This window comes from Podarcis melisellensis, assembly GCF_964234715.1.
Source record: "Podarcis melisellensis genome assembly, chromosome: 7".
Lineage (NCBI taxonomy): Eukaryota > Metazoa > Chordata > Lepidosauria > Squamata > Lacertidae > Podarcis > Podarcis melisellensis.
In genome coordinates this window covers 1493253-1509631 of record NC_138539.1, presented here as the reverse complement: position 1 = coordinate 1509631, position 16379 = coordinate 1493253, and the positions used below count along the sequence as shown (strand labels likewise).

General features: G+C 47.0%; 1 protein-coding gene and 1 long non-coding RNA gene across 3 annotated transcripts in view; one reads left to right on the top strand and one right to left on the bottom strand.

The window, feature by feature from the left end:
* Positions 1–16379, bottom strand: part of LOC309374245 — a 235934-nt gene that overhangs the window by 167139 nt on the left and 52416 nt on the right. The window lies entirely within an intron of this gene.
* Positions 1781–16379, top strand: part of PPP1R16A (protein phosphatase 1 regulatory subunit 16A) — a 47679-nt gene continuing 33080 nt past the window's right edge. Inside the window, exon 1 of one of the 2 annotated variants that reach the window (XM_081918860.1) lies at positions 1781–1874. The gene's annotated coding sequence lies outside the window, so the exon portion shown is untranslated. Of the gene's footprint in view, positions 1875–9100; positions 9318–16379 lie in introns of those variants that run through there. The other variant, XM_081918861.1, reaches the window with a different exon arrangement.

Below are 16379 nucleotides of genomic sequence, written 5' to 3'. Positions count from 1 at the left end.
TAAGTGAAAAGATTGGAAAATTTTCAGATGTGATTGATGGAAGTCAAAAAAATTCTATCAGATATAAATGTATGTTTAATAATTGCTGAAAATTATATGTTAAAAAATTATATATATATATATATATATATATTTGCTTTCGTAGATTTTCACGGGTACAGGAATGCAGGTTTTGGTGTCCTCGGGTGTCTTCCCGTGTAAAAGTTGGGGTGTCTAGGCGACGTTTCGACGAGGTCTCACTCGTCATCTTCAGGCTGGTGCTTTCGGCTTCTTGTTACTGGAACAGAGCAGGATCTCAGTGTTTGAGTTCCTATAAATACTGTTGAGGGGGTGTGGTGTATAGCCTCCAATGTTCTGGGCAGAGAGGAAGTTCCCAGGCTAGTGTGCCTTTTCTTCTTTTGTTCCTTAATTTTGTTCCCTCAAGTAATTAAGGAACAAAAGAAGAAAAGGCACACTAGCCTGGGAACTTCCTCTCTGCCCAGAACATTGGAGGCTATACACCACACCCCCTCAACAGTATTTATAGGAACTCAAACACTGAGATCCTGCTCTGTTCCAGTAACAAGAAGCCGAAAGCACCAGCCTGAAGATGACGAGTGAGACCTCGTCGAAACGTCGCCTAGACACCCCAACTTTTACACGGGAAGACACCCGAGGACACCAAAACCTGCATATATATATATATATATATATATATATATATATATATATATATATATATATGATGGGAAGGCAGGGAGAGCCCCCTTTGTCACCCAGACAAGGCAACCTCTGGAGCCCCCCTGCACCCCCACTTGCAGGGAAGAGTGTTTTGGGTCGAAATAATCACCCAGTCTAAACAGCTTCACAGGTTTGTTGTGGGAATAAAATGAGGAGGAAGAGAACCATGCAGGCCACCTTGAGCTCCTTGGAGGAAAAGATAGCATACACATGTAATCAATCAATCAGTCAATCAATCAATTAACAAATAAAGCTGCTCAGGAGGGGCTGCCTTACTGAATGGAGGTGGCCTTGTCAAGCCTTCCTGCCTTCTGACCCTCTGGAAGCTCTGCTTATTTGTGGGGAAACAACCACAAAGGATCAGGTAGGTAGACCAGCTAAGTTTGTTTTGGTATAAGCTTTCGTGTGCATGCACAATGGACAATTTTTTATTTATTTTTATTTCAACCGCAAAGGTGACTGCAAGGTCTCAGTGGCCCTCTGCACATGTTCAGAGGCGTTCTTATATATATAGATATAGATAGATAGATACACACACACAGTGCACACACACACACACACACACACAGTGTGTGTGTGTGTGTGTGTGTATATATATATATATATATATATATATATATTACATATACATTATATATATATATTTATATATATATACATACACAAACACATACATACGCTGTTTTTAACACTTGATTAGAAGCCGCCCAGAGTGGCTGGGGAAACTCAGCCAGATGGGCGGGGTATAAATAAATTATTATTAATTATTATTATTATTATTATACATACACAATATATATATATACACACAAATAGTGCGCACACACACACACACACACATATATATATATATATATATGAACTGCAAAATGTTTTGCTGGGTTTTCATTCTTGATGACGCTTGGGCTGCCAGATCCCAGCCTGGACTCGATCCCTCCCAACAGCGGATCCTCCCGCGCCGAGGTCTCTCTCGCGTTCGGCGAGCTTTCCCACCTCCCTGCCTCACCCATCATGGCGGCGCCGCCGGGAGGGAGCCCCTTACTTCCTGTCCGGGCCGGAAGTGTGTCCGGTTGCCATGGTGGCGACGCTGAGGCCTAGCGGGGAAGGCGAGCCTCGAGGGAAGGCCCGGCTTAGGAGCGCGGTGGGGGGGCAGAGTGAGTGAGCGAGAGGCCGGGAAGCGGCGGGAGGCGGGGCGGGGGTCTCCCGAGAGGGGCGGCCGGGGGGGGGAGAGAGAGGCTGAGCTCCCCCCTAACCCATTCCCCCCCCACGGAAAGGGGGTGCCGAGCCCCATGAGTCACGTGACATGGCCGGGGGGGGGGATTGGGACAGGTGGCCTGAGAGGGGGCAGGTTTTTTTTTGGGGGGGGGGAGTAAGGCGAGGTCTCTATTTCGGGGTGGGGGGGGAGTGGGGGGGTTTACCTCTTAGGAAAGTGGGGGGGCGTTGGGTGGGGGGCAGGAGGGGAGGGGCGGGAAGGGGCTCAGGATGGAGAGGGTCTGCTTTTCGTTTTTATTAGTAATATCCAAAGCAGCACGATGACCAAGTACAACAATGCAATATCCATATACAGTGCTACCTCAGGTTACATACGCTTCAGGTTACATACGCTTCAGGTTACAGACTCCGCTAAACCAGAAATAGTACCTCGGGTTAAGAACTTTGCTTCAGGATGAGAACAGAAATCGTGTTCCGGCGGCAGCAGGAAGCCCCATTTCTATTCTCACCCTGAAGCAACGTTCTTAAACCGAGGTACTATTTCTGGGTTAGCGGAGTCTGTAACCTGAAGCGTTTGTAACCCGAGGTATCACTGTACTATGAATTTCCTTGATCTGGACACTAGATTTCTGTTGATGCAGAATAGCATTAGTGTGGGGGGTTTTGTGGGGTTTTTTTTGCTGCTGCATCACACTGTTGACTCATGTTCAGCTTGTGTGCTACAGTGGTACCTTGGGTTCCAGACGCTTCAGGTTACAGACTCCGCTAACCCAGAAATATTGCTTTACGTTAAGAACTTTGCTTCAGGATGAGAACAGAAATCTTGCTCCGGTGGTGCAGCAGCAGCAGGAGGCCCCGTTAGCTAAAGTGGTGCTTCAGGTTAAGAACAGTTTCAGGTTAAGAACGGACCTCTGGAACGAATTAAGTACTTAACCCGAGGTACTACTGTACTAAGACCCCATGGTCCTTTTCACATGTTCTGCTAGTAAGGCGGACGTCCCCAATCTTATACAGTGGTACCTCGGGTTACATACGCTTCAGGTTACAGACTCCACTAAGCCAGAAATAGTGCTTCAGGATAAGAACTTTGCTTCAGGATGAGAACAGAAATTGTGCTCTTGCGGCACGGCGGCAGCAGGAGGCCCCATTAGCTAAAGTGCTGCTTCAGGTTAAGAACAGTTTCAGGGTAAGAACGGACCTCCGGAACGAATTAAGTTCTTAACCCGAGGTACCACTGTAAAACTCAAGCCAGAATTAAGATTGCCGGAAGAAATATCAACAACCTCAGATATGCAGATGACACAACCTTGATGGCAGAAAGTGAGGAGGAATTAAAGAACCTTTTAATGAGGGTGAAAGAGGAGAGCGCAAAATATGGTCTGAAGCTCAACATCAAAAAACGAAGATCATGGCCACTGGTCCCATCACCTCCTGGCAAATAGAAGGAGAAGAAATGGAGGAAGTGAGAGATTTTACTTTCTTGGGATCCACGATCACTGCAGATGGTGACAGCAGCCACGAAATTAAAAGACGCCTGCTTCTTGGGAGAAAAGCAATGACAAACCTCGACAGCATCTTAAAAAGTAGAGACATCACCTTGCCAACAAAGGTCCGTATAGTTCAAGCCATGGTTTTCCCAGTAGTGATGTAGGGAAGTGAGAGCTGGACCATCAAGAAGGCTGATCGCCGAAGAATGGATGCTTTTGAATTCTGGTGCTGGAGGAGACTCTTGAGAGTCCCATGGACTGCAAGAAGATCAAACCTCTCCATTCTGAAGGAAATCAGCCCTGAGTCCTCACTGGAAGGACAGATCCTGAAGCTGAGGCTCCAAAACTTTGGCCACCTCATGAGAAGAGTTGGGAAAGAGTTGGGAAAGATGGAGGGCACAAGGAGAAGGGGACGACGGAGGACGAGATGGTTGGACAGTGTTCTCGAAGCAGCCAACATGAGCTTGACCCAACTGGGGGAGGCAGTGGAAGACAGGAGGGCCTGGCGTGCTCTGGTCCAGGGGGTCACAAAGAATCGGACACGACTAAATGACTAAACAACAACATAGTCTATACGGAACATTGAACAATATGAGAAGCAATATGTGCACTCTTGATGGATTCTCTTGAAAGAAGCAACAGGTCTTTCAGATACTGGCATAATCTACAAAGACTTTCAGAGTCTTAGAAGACTTATGTTTATTTGGTTCTAAGTTTTCAAGAGAATCCATCAAGACTGCACATTTAGTGACTTTGAGAGATCTATAAGATTTCTGTTTGTTTGTTTTCTCATATTATTCAATGTTCCGTATAGACTATATTTATATAGATATTGCATTGTTGTACTTGGCCATCATGTTGCCTTGAATATTACTGATAATTGTTTGCAACACAGGGGTTTAATTGTTGGGTTACTTTTCGTTTTTATTATGCATTTTGTGCTTTGATGTTGTGAGCCGCCCTGAGACCTGCGGGTAATCATCATAATGAGTGCTATTTTCCCAGAAAAAGAGGGGCCCATGGAGCTCCTTCTGAAGGTGGGAGGGGTACAAATAATAAATTATTATTATTATATTATTAATATGAATGCTTCCCTGGCTCTCTCACAATGGAGTCACCTGAGACGAGCCGGAGGCTGATAAAGAGCCCTGGGAATAATGATAATTATTATTATTCATTACGGAGAGGAAGTAGCTGAGGAGAAGGTTCTCCGTCTCTCCTGTTACAGTGGTCCCTTGGTTCTCAAACGCCTTGGGATTCAAACAACTTGGAACCCAAACACTGCAAACCCGGAAAGAAGTGTTCCGGTTTGTGAACTTTTTTTGGAAGTTGAATGTGCTCTGTTTTGAGTGATGCGCTTATGATTTGAGTATTACATTTGCATTTTGAGTGTTACCCTGAGGTCTGTAAGGTTTTGCTATTTATTTTCTGTTTTTGTTTTTGTGGCTATTTCTGTTTTGTTTTTGTGACAGTGTGACCGCAGTACATTGTTTATTGCTTTCATTTTATGGATCGGTGGTCTCATTAGATTCATGTTAAATTGCTGTTTTAGGGGTTGTTTTTTGTTTAAAAGTCTGGAACGGATTAATCCATTTTGCATTACTTTCTATGGGAAAGCATGTCTTGGTTTTGGAATGCTTTGGTTTTGGAACAGACTTCCGGAACGGAACAAGTTTGAGACCCAAGGTACCACTGTATTAGTATTTGGGGGCCTCCCTATGAGGCCATCTGGGAGAGAAAGAGGGCTGGTTCACACAGCACATGGTCAACTTTGGGGGCTGCCTTTGGAATGGAGTCATACACCTGCGTGGAGGAAGAGGAGGGGTCCATCTGTGGCTCATGGCGGCTAGCAAACAGAGCCTCCATAAACCTCAGAAGTCTCTGAGTGGCGGCCATGCACATGTCTTGAGGATGGAGGGAGAGGGCTTCCTCCTTGTTGCCTTGCTTGTGGGGTTCCCAGAGGCATCTGGTCGGACCCTGGCGGAAGTGGGACACTGGACCAGAGATGCCCCCCTTGGCCTGATCAGGCAGGCTTTTGCTAAGCGGAGAGGAAGCGTCGTTGTAGCTCGCGCTCTGCGTTCAAAAGTTCTCCCGTTCAGTCCCTGCCGTCTCCAGGGAGTGCTGGGAAAAAACTCCTGCAGGAAATCCTAGGGAGTCTATGCGCTTCTGTCGGGCTGAGCTAGAGACACTAAACGGTAGGGGAACCAGACACTTCCTATGCTTTATGTGGTAGTGAATGGTGGGGTGCATGGGTCCCCCGCTTGGCCATGAAGGCCAGCCCAGCAAAAGTTGCTTGCAGGATGGATATTTTTGGAGGTGCTAAAACCGACAGGGACACGCAGGATGTCTTGGGAGCCGTGGCAATATTGCAGAGGATGCTGGTACTGCCTTGTGCAATTGCGTGGAGTGATAACACACGTGGAAAAGGTTCCTGCTTATGCAGCAGGCGCGGCTGTGTTGCACGAGGGCCGAGATGCAGGAAGGCAGTGAGGGAAAGGGTGTGCGTGACTCCTCTGTTTGATGTCTGTTTGCCCTGCAGCAGGTGTGTGATGGAGGAGCAAGCGCGGGGCCCACTTGCAGAGCAACCACCAATAGGCATTGCTTTGTTGCTACGTTGGCAAGCAAGGAGAACTTACTGGCAGGGCTGGGCAAAGAGAGGTGAGCAAGGGTGATCATTGTTTGACTTCTGTTGGTGGCAGGGTATGTAGGTGCTTAGCTTTGCACAGAACTCCATGCTTAAATAGAAACTCTCTGTAATTCCAAATGATGCATCTTTTGACCAAGTGGGTGTTTTGTTAGTCTTTCTCACAAAAGTAACTCTAAGCTACTTTCATTTTAAACATGGCACTCTTTTTTTCTCTGGTTGGTGCAGGGAGAAAATGTCTGCATCTGTGTCTCCTTTAAGGCTAAGTGCAATGAGTACTTAATAGGTTGAGTTAAACTGTAGTTTGCTGAGTGCTGTTTCAAGTGCTGATGCTAGGAAGACCCTGAAATATACTCAGTCCAGAGTGGATTTCATGCTCTTTATTCAGCTCATAGTGGTGAGGAGGAATGAAAGTTCCCCCAAGTATCTGCTTTATATACATTATTTACACAATGGGCTGCACATGATTGGCTATTTCCGGAATTCTCCTGTAGGCCAATCAGGTTGTGGATTCACTTCCATCTGGAGTTGGATTGGGTGGCTCCTGCAGACCAATCATACTGCTGCATTGTTCTAGGACCAATCAGACTGCTGCATTCTGAATCCTATTGTTCTAGGACCAATCAGACTGCTGCATTTTGGATCCTATTGTTCTAGGACCAATCAGACTGCTGCATTTTGGATCCTATTGTTCTAGGACCAATCAGACTGCTGCATTTTGGATCCTATTCAACTCAGTACATAACAGAACCATTTTCTAAAATGAATGCTTGGATCTCAAGATCCAACAGCTTTCCTGCTTATATGTTATATGAACAGCTATTCACATTATAAATCCCTTCCAAGAAAGATTTCTCTGAATCTCTCTCTTACCTGCCTACTTGACATTTTCCTTATCCTATCCAGGTGAGGCTTCTACTACACCTAGTTTGGGGCTTGAGAGCCCTCTTTCCATTCCTTTTCCTAGTTTTTCCCCACTGAAAAATCCAAGAGCACCACTTGATTTATGAATTGTTTTCTTGTGTAAGACATATAGCAGGGCACGGACAACAATGAGCCAGCTACACACAAACTTACCATCATAAATGAACTCTCCTTGGACATTCAGATACAGATTGCGTTCAAGCAGGAAACCATTGCTTGTCCTGAGAAGAATGTGTGCTGTGCTGCGGTTCATGCTCCTGTGCTCTTTGCGTAAGGGGGTGGCATTAAAACGTCAGATCATAATTCAGAATAAATCAGTTTTGTATTTCATCTGAATATATTACCGGGAACTGTGGGTTGAGCTTGTGGTTTGTTAACTCACTATGGTTTGTACAAAACCACAATTTCCCATCTTTGGACAAAGCAGGAAATTCTGCTTAATTTCTAACCGCAACTTGGACCTTTAAATCTCTTCCTCTTCTGCAGGGAGAGTGGGGTGTGCTCAGTTGTTTGGCTTGCCACCCTGATTGAGAATTATAATGTGAATAATAATTCCACTCTTGGATTTCCATAGCAGCTAAGCTTTCTGGTTAAGATGTGCTCATAAAGTGTAAAACAGATTGGTGCACAGGTTATTTCTGGCTAGGACCTTTATTTATTTTGTGAGGAGTTGTTATTGTTATATTTAATTACATTTCTTCATCCAGGTACCACAGGGCGGTTTACAATATAGAAATACAAAAATACATAGTGTAATAACCATTACAACAAAACTGCCTTTTAGTGAAAATACGTTTACAGAAGGTCTAAGATCAGTCTTACAGATTTTAGAATCTGTTCCGATTAACAGCCAGAAGCAAAATTAGTGCTCTTCGAGCAATGCAAACCCCATGGAGAAAGAGGCAAGCATTTTAAATCCCAGAGTGGTGGAAGCTTAACAGCACCCCCCCCCCCTTTTATAAAATGAAAATCCCAACAGTCAGCTGTTTTATAGGAAAGAAGGCTAATCAGTGAGATTTTAACTTTTTCAAAAGAGCTGTTATCCCCTTGGTGCTTTCTGTATAGGAGGGAAGGTGTTAATTCAAGTAAATAGATTACGTCTGTTGTTTAAATTTCCGCAGTGATTTTCAGGAAGGGCTTACAGCTCAGCATTCCTCCTGCCTTTGAAAATGCACCCTCTCCCTAAAACGGCCAACCATTTACTAGCTCTGTTTGCATGCCTGGTGAGGAGGCGGTGAACAAAGATGATTTCCCCCCCTTCCTTTCACATAACAATAGAACTCGGGGTCACCCAATGATACAGGCACTAGATACAGGACAAAAAAAAAAGGTTCTTCTTAATGCAGAACTTAATCCTCAACTTGTGCCCTCTGGGCGTCTTGGAACTACAACTCCCATCATCCCCAGGCATCAAGGCTGTTGGTGGGGCAACAGCAGGAGCGGGCTGTTTATTGCCTTCATGCCCTGCCTTGTGAGCTTCCTGGAAACGGGATGCTGGGTAGGTGAACTTTGGTCTGGACCAGGGCTGTGGGTGCTTGAAACTGCTACTCAGCCAACCAACTCATGCAAACAGCCCTGTGACAGCCAGGCTTTGCAGCAACACTTTTGGATTTGGGTTTCTGGAAACCGCAAGAGCCCCTGTGACTGAGCAGACGGGGTGAGTCCGGGGGGAACAGCAGCATTTCACCCCCCCGACACTCGATTGCCACAGCCACCACCTCAAATCCCAACCATGCGAAGGCCCTTAAAAACCTCTAGAGGATCCAGGTTTTTAGATGCTTCTGTAAATTGTGACATACCCTTCCTCCCCCAGTAAAAAGGTACTGCTGGGGGCTGCCTCCTTCAAGTGCTTTTGTTTTTTCTGATTATACGCTGCACAGAAGCCGGGGAGCTCCTTAACTCTGCTGCCTGCCTCTTTCCGGCTGGCTTGGCAGCGCCTGGCCGTGCCCTCTCTGTAAACCACTGTCTTGTAAGCCTGACGGCGATTGCTAGGTGTCGCACTGAGCAACAACTTCCTGCTCTGCTTCTCTCTCTGTGTAAATATTTCATATGTCAGCAGTCCTCCTACTCTGGCCTAGTTTTTTGGCTGAGTGCCTCCTGTTTCCAGGTACGCTTTGCATTCCTGGTTCGGAGGCTGGTGTTCCCAGGGCCACTCCCTCCAGCCTGCAGCCTTACAACTGGGTGCCACCCACCTGCTCCTGTGGAGCGAGAAAGTGGTGCTGAGCTGCTAGTCAAAGGCTCACCGGAGTCTGCCTGCTCTGTCCGGGAGAGCTCCCTTGGTCTGATCAGCAGGAGCCGGACCACCCCGCCGCCTGCACAACGGGGGGCAGGTAAAATACTGACTGGGAATGTTCATAGGCAGCTCTTGGTGTGTTGTTGTAGGACGAGGGAGGGGGGACGAGGACAGAGACACCTTGGCTTGACCTGCCTTTTGTTGCATAGCACACACTGCGCTTTTATCTCTGCTGCTCCTCGAAAGACTCCTGCACAACGCTCCACATCCTGATCCAGGAACAAAATTATAATTTCCTGTTTCAGATCTTGTAATCTTCAGGCACTTCGGCAGAAGTGAGCTCTCAGAAAGCCAGCCATTTCCCCCCCAAAAGCTGAGAAGAGCCTCACAGATGCCACCCCCAAATCCCTGCCTCCCTGTGCTGTTTCCTTAAGCCACTGAAATTAGAGAGGAGAGTGATTGGCCTCCTGTGTGCGTCCCCTGCCTGTGCACATGGGCACACTGTCTTTCTTGCCTGCTCCCATGCTCCTCTCTCGCCCAGTTTCCTCCTGCTGTCTCTTCCGTAACACCTTCAGGGGCATTTCCAAGGATCCTTGACTTTTGCTGGTTTGAGTTGCCCTTGATCTTCTCAGTTTAAAGTTTAGATTTGTGGGGCTGGAAGCTATCTCTGAGTGAAGGGGAGAACGTAACTGGGCAGTGTGCTTGGTTGCTCAGCAGATCTTGACATTTGGAAGCATTGCCTAATGTTCCACCTGTTGAAACTTCGCTCATGTGGGCTGGAGGGTGTGGGCCTAGTTTATATATCTTGGTTTTTAACTCTTAACCTGTCCTGAATCTTCTGAGATTCAGCTTCATTGAATGGCCTGAATTGAGTTCCAGTACTATAGAAGAGGGAGAAAACCTCTCTGTCTGGGTGTGTGGTGGACGGCTGTGTCCACTGTGTGTCTGGAGGCACATGATTCCCTCTCCCATCTTGCAGGAAGTGACTCTGGTGAGCCTGTACAGAGGGCTTTCTGTGTCAATTCCCCGTCCCGTTGATCCTCCACCTGCATCTTCTCTCTTTTTTACAGTATTTTTGAATATTTTTTATTAGGAATTTCAACATAACATTTTATCAAAATTACATCATCCTCACCCCCCATTTTTTCCCTCCCCCCTCCCCCCAAAAGAAAACCCACCCTCCCACCGCACCCCCGGACTTCTCTCACCTCCTCTCTCTGGTTTTTCAGCACATGTTATTCTCTGCATGTTATAAAATTGTAAATATCCTTAATTTATCTATCTATATATTACCAATGAAAGGTTTGTGAATGTTTATTCAAAACCTGCCAAGGGGTCCAGTTCATTTTGTTGTTTGTTTAAGTACTTTGTAAAGGGTTCCCATTCTTCTTTAAAGTCACAGTTGTCCTTATCACGTGGTTTGTGTGTCAAATTTGCCAGTTCCACTTAATCCATCAGTTTCTCTTGCCACAGTTCTTTGGTCGGGATTTCCTTGTTCTTCCATTCTTGTGCTATTAAGACTCTTGCCGCCGTTGTCACATACATGAATATGTTCTCCAGTTTCCTTGGCAGGTCTTTCCCTAACAAAAATGCTTTAGGCTTTTTTACAAATGTTAATTGGAACATTTACTTCAACTCGTTGTATATAATTTCCTAGAATTTTTAAATTTTGCTACAATCCCACCACATATGGTAAAAGGTCCCTTCTTTTTCCTTACATTTCCAACACATATTTGAACCAGTTTTATACATTCTTCCTATCTGCACTGGTGTTATATACCATCTATGCATCATGTTCATGTCACTTTCTTTCAGCAAAGAGCAATCTGTAAATTTCAAATCAGTTTCCCACAATCTTTCCCAATCTTCAAACATTATATTGTGACCTATATCTTGTGCCCATTTAATCATAACGGATTTCACCTCTTCATCTTTTGTTTCTCCACCTGCATCCTCTTCATTCAGACATGCTGTCTCCCTCCATGTTCCCCACCTGCCTCCCTCCTGCCTTTGCCATAGCAGGGCCTATCAGCTCATGGTTCTCTGTAGGTAAGCAGGGCACTCGGCCCTTCTGGCTCCCATGACCTTCCTTTCTATGATCTCCTGCAGAGGTATGGCAGCCCAGAGCCAGGCAGGTGTGTGATTTGAAGGTTTATGAGAACAGCACACTCTGTGCTCCTTGAGCAGCCAGTGTCTTGAATGACACCTTGTTCTTGCAGGCTGCAAGGCGTGGCAGGGATTCCTCTCCACCCGTGGCTGAGATTGGATTTGATCCCAGATCTAGTGCTTCACTGAACCACGCTGGTTTGTTTTTTTTAAAAAGGCTCCCAAGTTGCTCAGTGTGCCATGCATACTTCTCGTCTTATCTTCCTTATCAAACCTGTTGAGACTGGCCAGCCTAAGGTCAGCTTTGTAGGTGGAGATTTGAACTCAGGTCTCTCCACTTCTGGCCAGAAGCTCTAGCCCTGCCTTTGCCAAGCTTGTGATGCCTGCATTGGAGGGGGTTGGACTAGATGACCCGTGGGGTCCCTTCCAACTCTGCAATCTGTGATTCTGTGGTGCCCTCCAGTTGTGTGTTGCCAATTTGGCACACAGCTATTTAACATCTGGGCAAACTGCTCCAGGACAGAGCGGAAGCCAGGGGCTTGAGGGTGGTGCCTTTTTGCTCTCCTGTTCCTTATGACTGTTCTTGGCTTGGCCAGTGGTGTCCAAACTTTTTTCAAAGAGGGCCAGATTTGATGAAGTGAAGGGCCGTGAGGGCCGACCAAAGGACCAACCAAAGTTGTTGAGGGAGCTTTTTTTAGGATTGAAGTTGAGGTTTTTTTTAAGGATTTTACCCCAGTAAATAAACTGCCACAGAAGTTTAAACCGACTGGCGGGCTGGATTAGGCCCCCAAAATGGACTTTGGACATGCCTGGTTCTGTAACTGCTGCCTCCCACATTGATTTTGCTGCATTTCCAGCACCAAAATGGCCTTGCCAGGGCTCAACCCTGGGCAGTGTGTCTGGAGGTCCTGGGCTGCCTAGACAGCAAGACCCCCCTCTCGGCCTCACTGATGTGGTCCAAAGGAAATCACAGCAAGATGTTTGGCACCAGCTTGGCTGCAGGAGTTTCTGGAAGGAGGTGTACATGGCGCCATCCAGCTGTTTTAGGAGCTCCACTCCAAATTTGTGTAGGCATTCTTCCTTAGTGTTCTTTTCTCCCAGAGATGTTCTGCAAGGCAGCGGGTACAGATGGTTCCTCGGGGATTATTCCCAAAGCCTTTCTCATAAATGAGTATAGGTGCAAGACGGTGGAGGTTTATCACCAGAGTTTTCCATCTCCAGGATGGGCTGCCTTCCTGGGTTAACAAACCCCACCTGCCGCCCCCTCCATTTCCCTCTAAGCAGGTACAGAAACTACCTTCTTGACCATTGGACCCACTGTTGATCTTGTCCGCTCAATCCATCAGAACCTGTCTTTGCAAACAGCAGAAATCCCTAACTCATACAAGTTTTGAGACCCATCGGCTACTCTCACCTGGTTTAGCCAGCCAGTCGAAGCCGTTTCCCAGTGTGTGGCTGCTGTCGCCTGCTGATAGCTTCTGGGAGCTACAGGTGAGAGCTGAGTGCAGGATGGGGACCGAAGGTGGACAAACTGTCCCAGAAGGAGCACAACATTTCCTCCACCAGAAATAACTTTGACCAGGTAACTGCCCAAGGAGAAGGGACAGGTTTTTTTGGGTTTTTTGACAGCAACCAGTCTTGAAGATGCATCTGTGGAGGAGCTGAGCTGTCGAGAGAGTGACTCTTTGCTGTGGGCGGGGCAAATGTGAACTCTGTGTGAAGCTGCCGGTTTTGTTTGGTTCAGGTCAAGTCTTTATTGTGTAACCAGTTAGGTCAGGCTTCTCAAATAAAGCCCTCCAGATGTTTTGAGACTGCAATTCCCATCATCTCTGAGCACTGGTCCTGCTAGCTAGGGATCATGGAAGGCCAAAAACATCTGGAGGGCCGAGTTTGAGGAAGCCTGAATTAGGTTTTTACGAGATAGGCGGTTTTATTAGACCTGGTAATAAAAGTGCTCTCTGCTTAGTGATTAGTGTTGATGAGTAAATGACAGTGCAGAGGAGGAAGTGCCCACCAGCTATCTCTGGAGCGAGTGGAGAGGGAACTCTTTGTCTCCTTCAGGAAGAAGGGCAGGTTCATGGGGACAAATCCAGCCTAGTCCTTTGAGTTCAGGGGAGGCCATAGCTGCTTGTATTGCAAAATGGTCTCTCTCTCTCTCTCTCTCTCTCTCTCTCTCTCTCTCTCTCTCTCTCTCTCATGGTGGGGTGCAGTGCATGCTGAGAACTGCTGTAAGGGCTTGCTCAGACCACACCTGGAATCCTGTGTGCAGTTCCGGGCACCACAATTTAAGAAGGACGTTGGCAAGTTGGAAGGTGTGCAGAGGAGGGCGACCAAGATGATGATGTTGTTGTTTAGTCATTTAGTCGTGTCTGCCTCTTCGTGACCCCCTGGACCAGAGCACGCCAGGCACTCCTGTCTTCCACTGCCTCCCACAGTTTGGTCAAACTCATGCTGGTAGTTTTGAGAACACTGTCCCACCATCTCGTCCTCTGTCGTCCCCTTCTCCTTGTGCCCTCCATCTTTCCCAACATCAGGGTCTTTTCCAGGGAGTCTTCTTTTTCTCAGGAGGTGGCCAAAGTCTTGAAGCCTCAGCTTCAGGATCTGTCCTTCCAGTGAGCACTCAGGGCTGATTTCCTTCAGAATTGAGACGTTTGATCTTCTTGCAGTCCATGGGACTCTCAAGAGTCTCCTCCAGCACCAGAATTCAAAAGCATCAATTCTTCGGCGATCAGCCTTCTTTATGGTCCAACTTTCACTTCCATACAACACTACTGGGAAAACCATAGGTTTAAATATATGGGCCTTTGTTGGCAAAGTGATGTCTCTGCTTTTTAAGATGCTGTCTAGGTTGGAAGGCCAGCTGTCATGGATGCTTTTGCTGGGATTCCTGCATTGCAGGGGGTTGGACTAGATGACCCTCAGAGACCCTTCCACTCGAAGATTCTGTGATTCTGTGATTCTCCTAGGAGAGCAGATTCTGGCTCCCCTGCAGAGGACCAGTCTTAGTTGAGCAATGCTTCTGCCTTTGTTTGGATGTCCTTGAGTGAAAGTTGCATGGTGGAAGCCTTGCCTGATGAATTGCTCCCAGGCGTCACGCCACATTCTTTGCATTCCTTATTCTGGGAAGACTCTGGGGAGTTCCTGCGTTCCTCTTCCTCGCCCCAGGCAGTTTACGGGGCTGCTCAGGCGTTGCATGTGGTTGGGATGCTGCGTTCTGGGAAGCAGATGTGTTGACGGACTGGCCTGATGGCGGGGGATGAACGCGAGTGGCGCAATATTTTTTATCACTAGTCTTGTTATATAACCAGCGGAGCACCTGTGTGTTGCTAAACCAGAAGCGATTGTGCACCTGCAATGGCTTCCTCCCCACTTTCAGGCTAGGCAAGGAGATCACATTGCAAATAAAATCCTATATGGAAATTAATTACACTGTCTCAGAACCTTTGGTACTAGGAGAAAAGGAACACTTGTAAAAGTTTTGTTTTTTTTAACTCCTTATAGAATCGTAGAGTTGGAATGGACTCGGGTCAGTGAGCTTCCTTGTTTGTAGCCTTCTTTTTTCAAAATTGAATTTTTATTACATACAAAAACATATAGACCCTGAAAAAACAAGTAAGTAACAAAAGGGGGCGAGGAAGTAATTCAGAATTGCAGAATGAAATAAAAGCGACCACTACACAAATTTCAACAGCAGCGTACCAAGTTACAATCACACTTCACTGGCTACTGGGTGATGTTTAAATACCCCAACCATAATAAGAGCTGTTTGACAGTGGAAGGGGAAGTGTCAACTGCAACCGTGGCATTATCAGAACTGCGCTCTAACCAGCTGAGCTATCACGAAAGCACAAAACAGTACAGGATCCTTCCGTCCTGCCTGTCTGCCCAATGCATTCTGACAGTTCTGGGGACGCAATTCGCTGCTTTGCAGCTTCTCTTCCATAAACATTTGCTGACGATTATTTTGCGTGTTTCTGTTACTACTTATGGAGAGGTCCAGAGAACTCTGCAGCTAGCAGGACACTGAGCAAGGTTAGCGTACGTCAACCGCTGACCTCCAGCCCCACTGGGCTCCTTCTCCTACCTGTCCTGCAGCACCTAAATGGTTGTGCTGGCCTTGTCGCGGGAGATAACAAGATAAGGGCTCGAATTGCTTTTTATCCGTGGGTAATGGATTGGAGGGAAGTTCTCCTGCTTCAGCCCTGGGTGCAAAGTGCAAGGCAGACGGCCTTTTCTTCCTCTACTTCTCCCCTCCCCCTGCTTAGCTGACAGGAGGCCTCATTTAAAGCACATTTACATTTGCCAAAAGAAGCAGGGGACATTCCCTGGCCTCTGTTCTTCCGGAAGGCAACCGTGTTTTTCATTTGTTTTACTATTGCATATTTATTGCACTTATCCCCAAGTTGCTCAAGGCGGCATGCATTTAAACGCCTCAGTCCAGTATACCTGAAGGAGCGTCTCCACCCCCATCATTCAGCCCAGACACAGAGGTCCAGCTCCGAGGGCCTTCTGGCGGTTCCCTCACTGCGAGAGGCCAAGTTACAGGGAACCAGGCAGAGGGCCTTCTCGGTAGTGGCACCCGCCCTGTGGAACGCCCTCCCACCAGATGTCAAAGAGAACAACAACTACCAGACTTTTAGAAGACATCTGAAGGCGGCCCTGTTTAGGGAAGCTTCTAATGTTTGATGTAGTACAGTATTTTAATATTTTTTTTGGAAGCCGCCCAGAGTGGCTGGGGAAGCCCAGCCAGATGGGCGAGGTATAAATCATCACCATCATCATTATTATTATTATTATTATTTGCTTCCCCACAACAGCACTGCAAGGTAGGTTAAGCTGAGAGGCAGGGACTGGCCCAAGGTCACCCAGTGAGCTTCATGGCTTAGTGGAGATTTGAACCCTGGTCTCATAGGTCTATTCCTTCCTGCTCTATTCCTTCCTGCTTTGTTTGCACAGTGCTGGGGGGTGTCGTCGGTGTGCATCCCTGGGCCAGTCCATTGCGTTGCTCCCCAATGAGTATTTTTGGGGGGTCCTGGGAAGGAGGACAACTCTG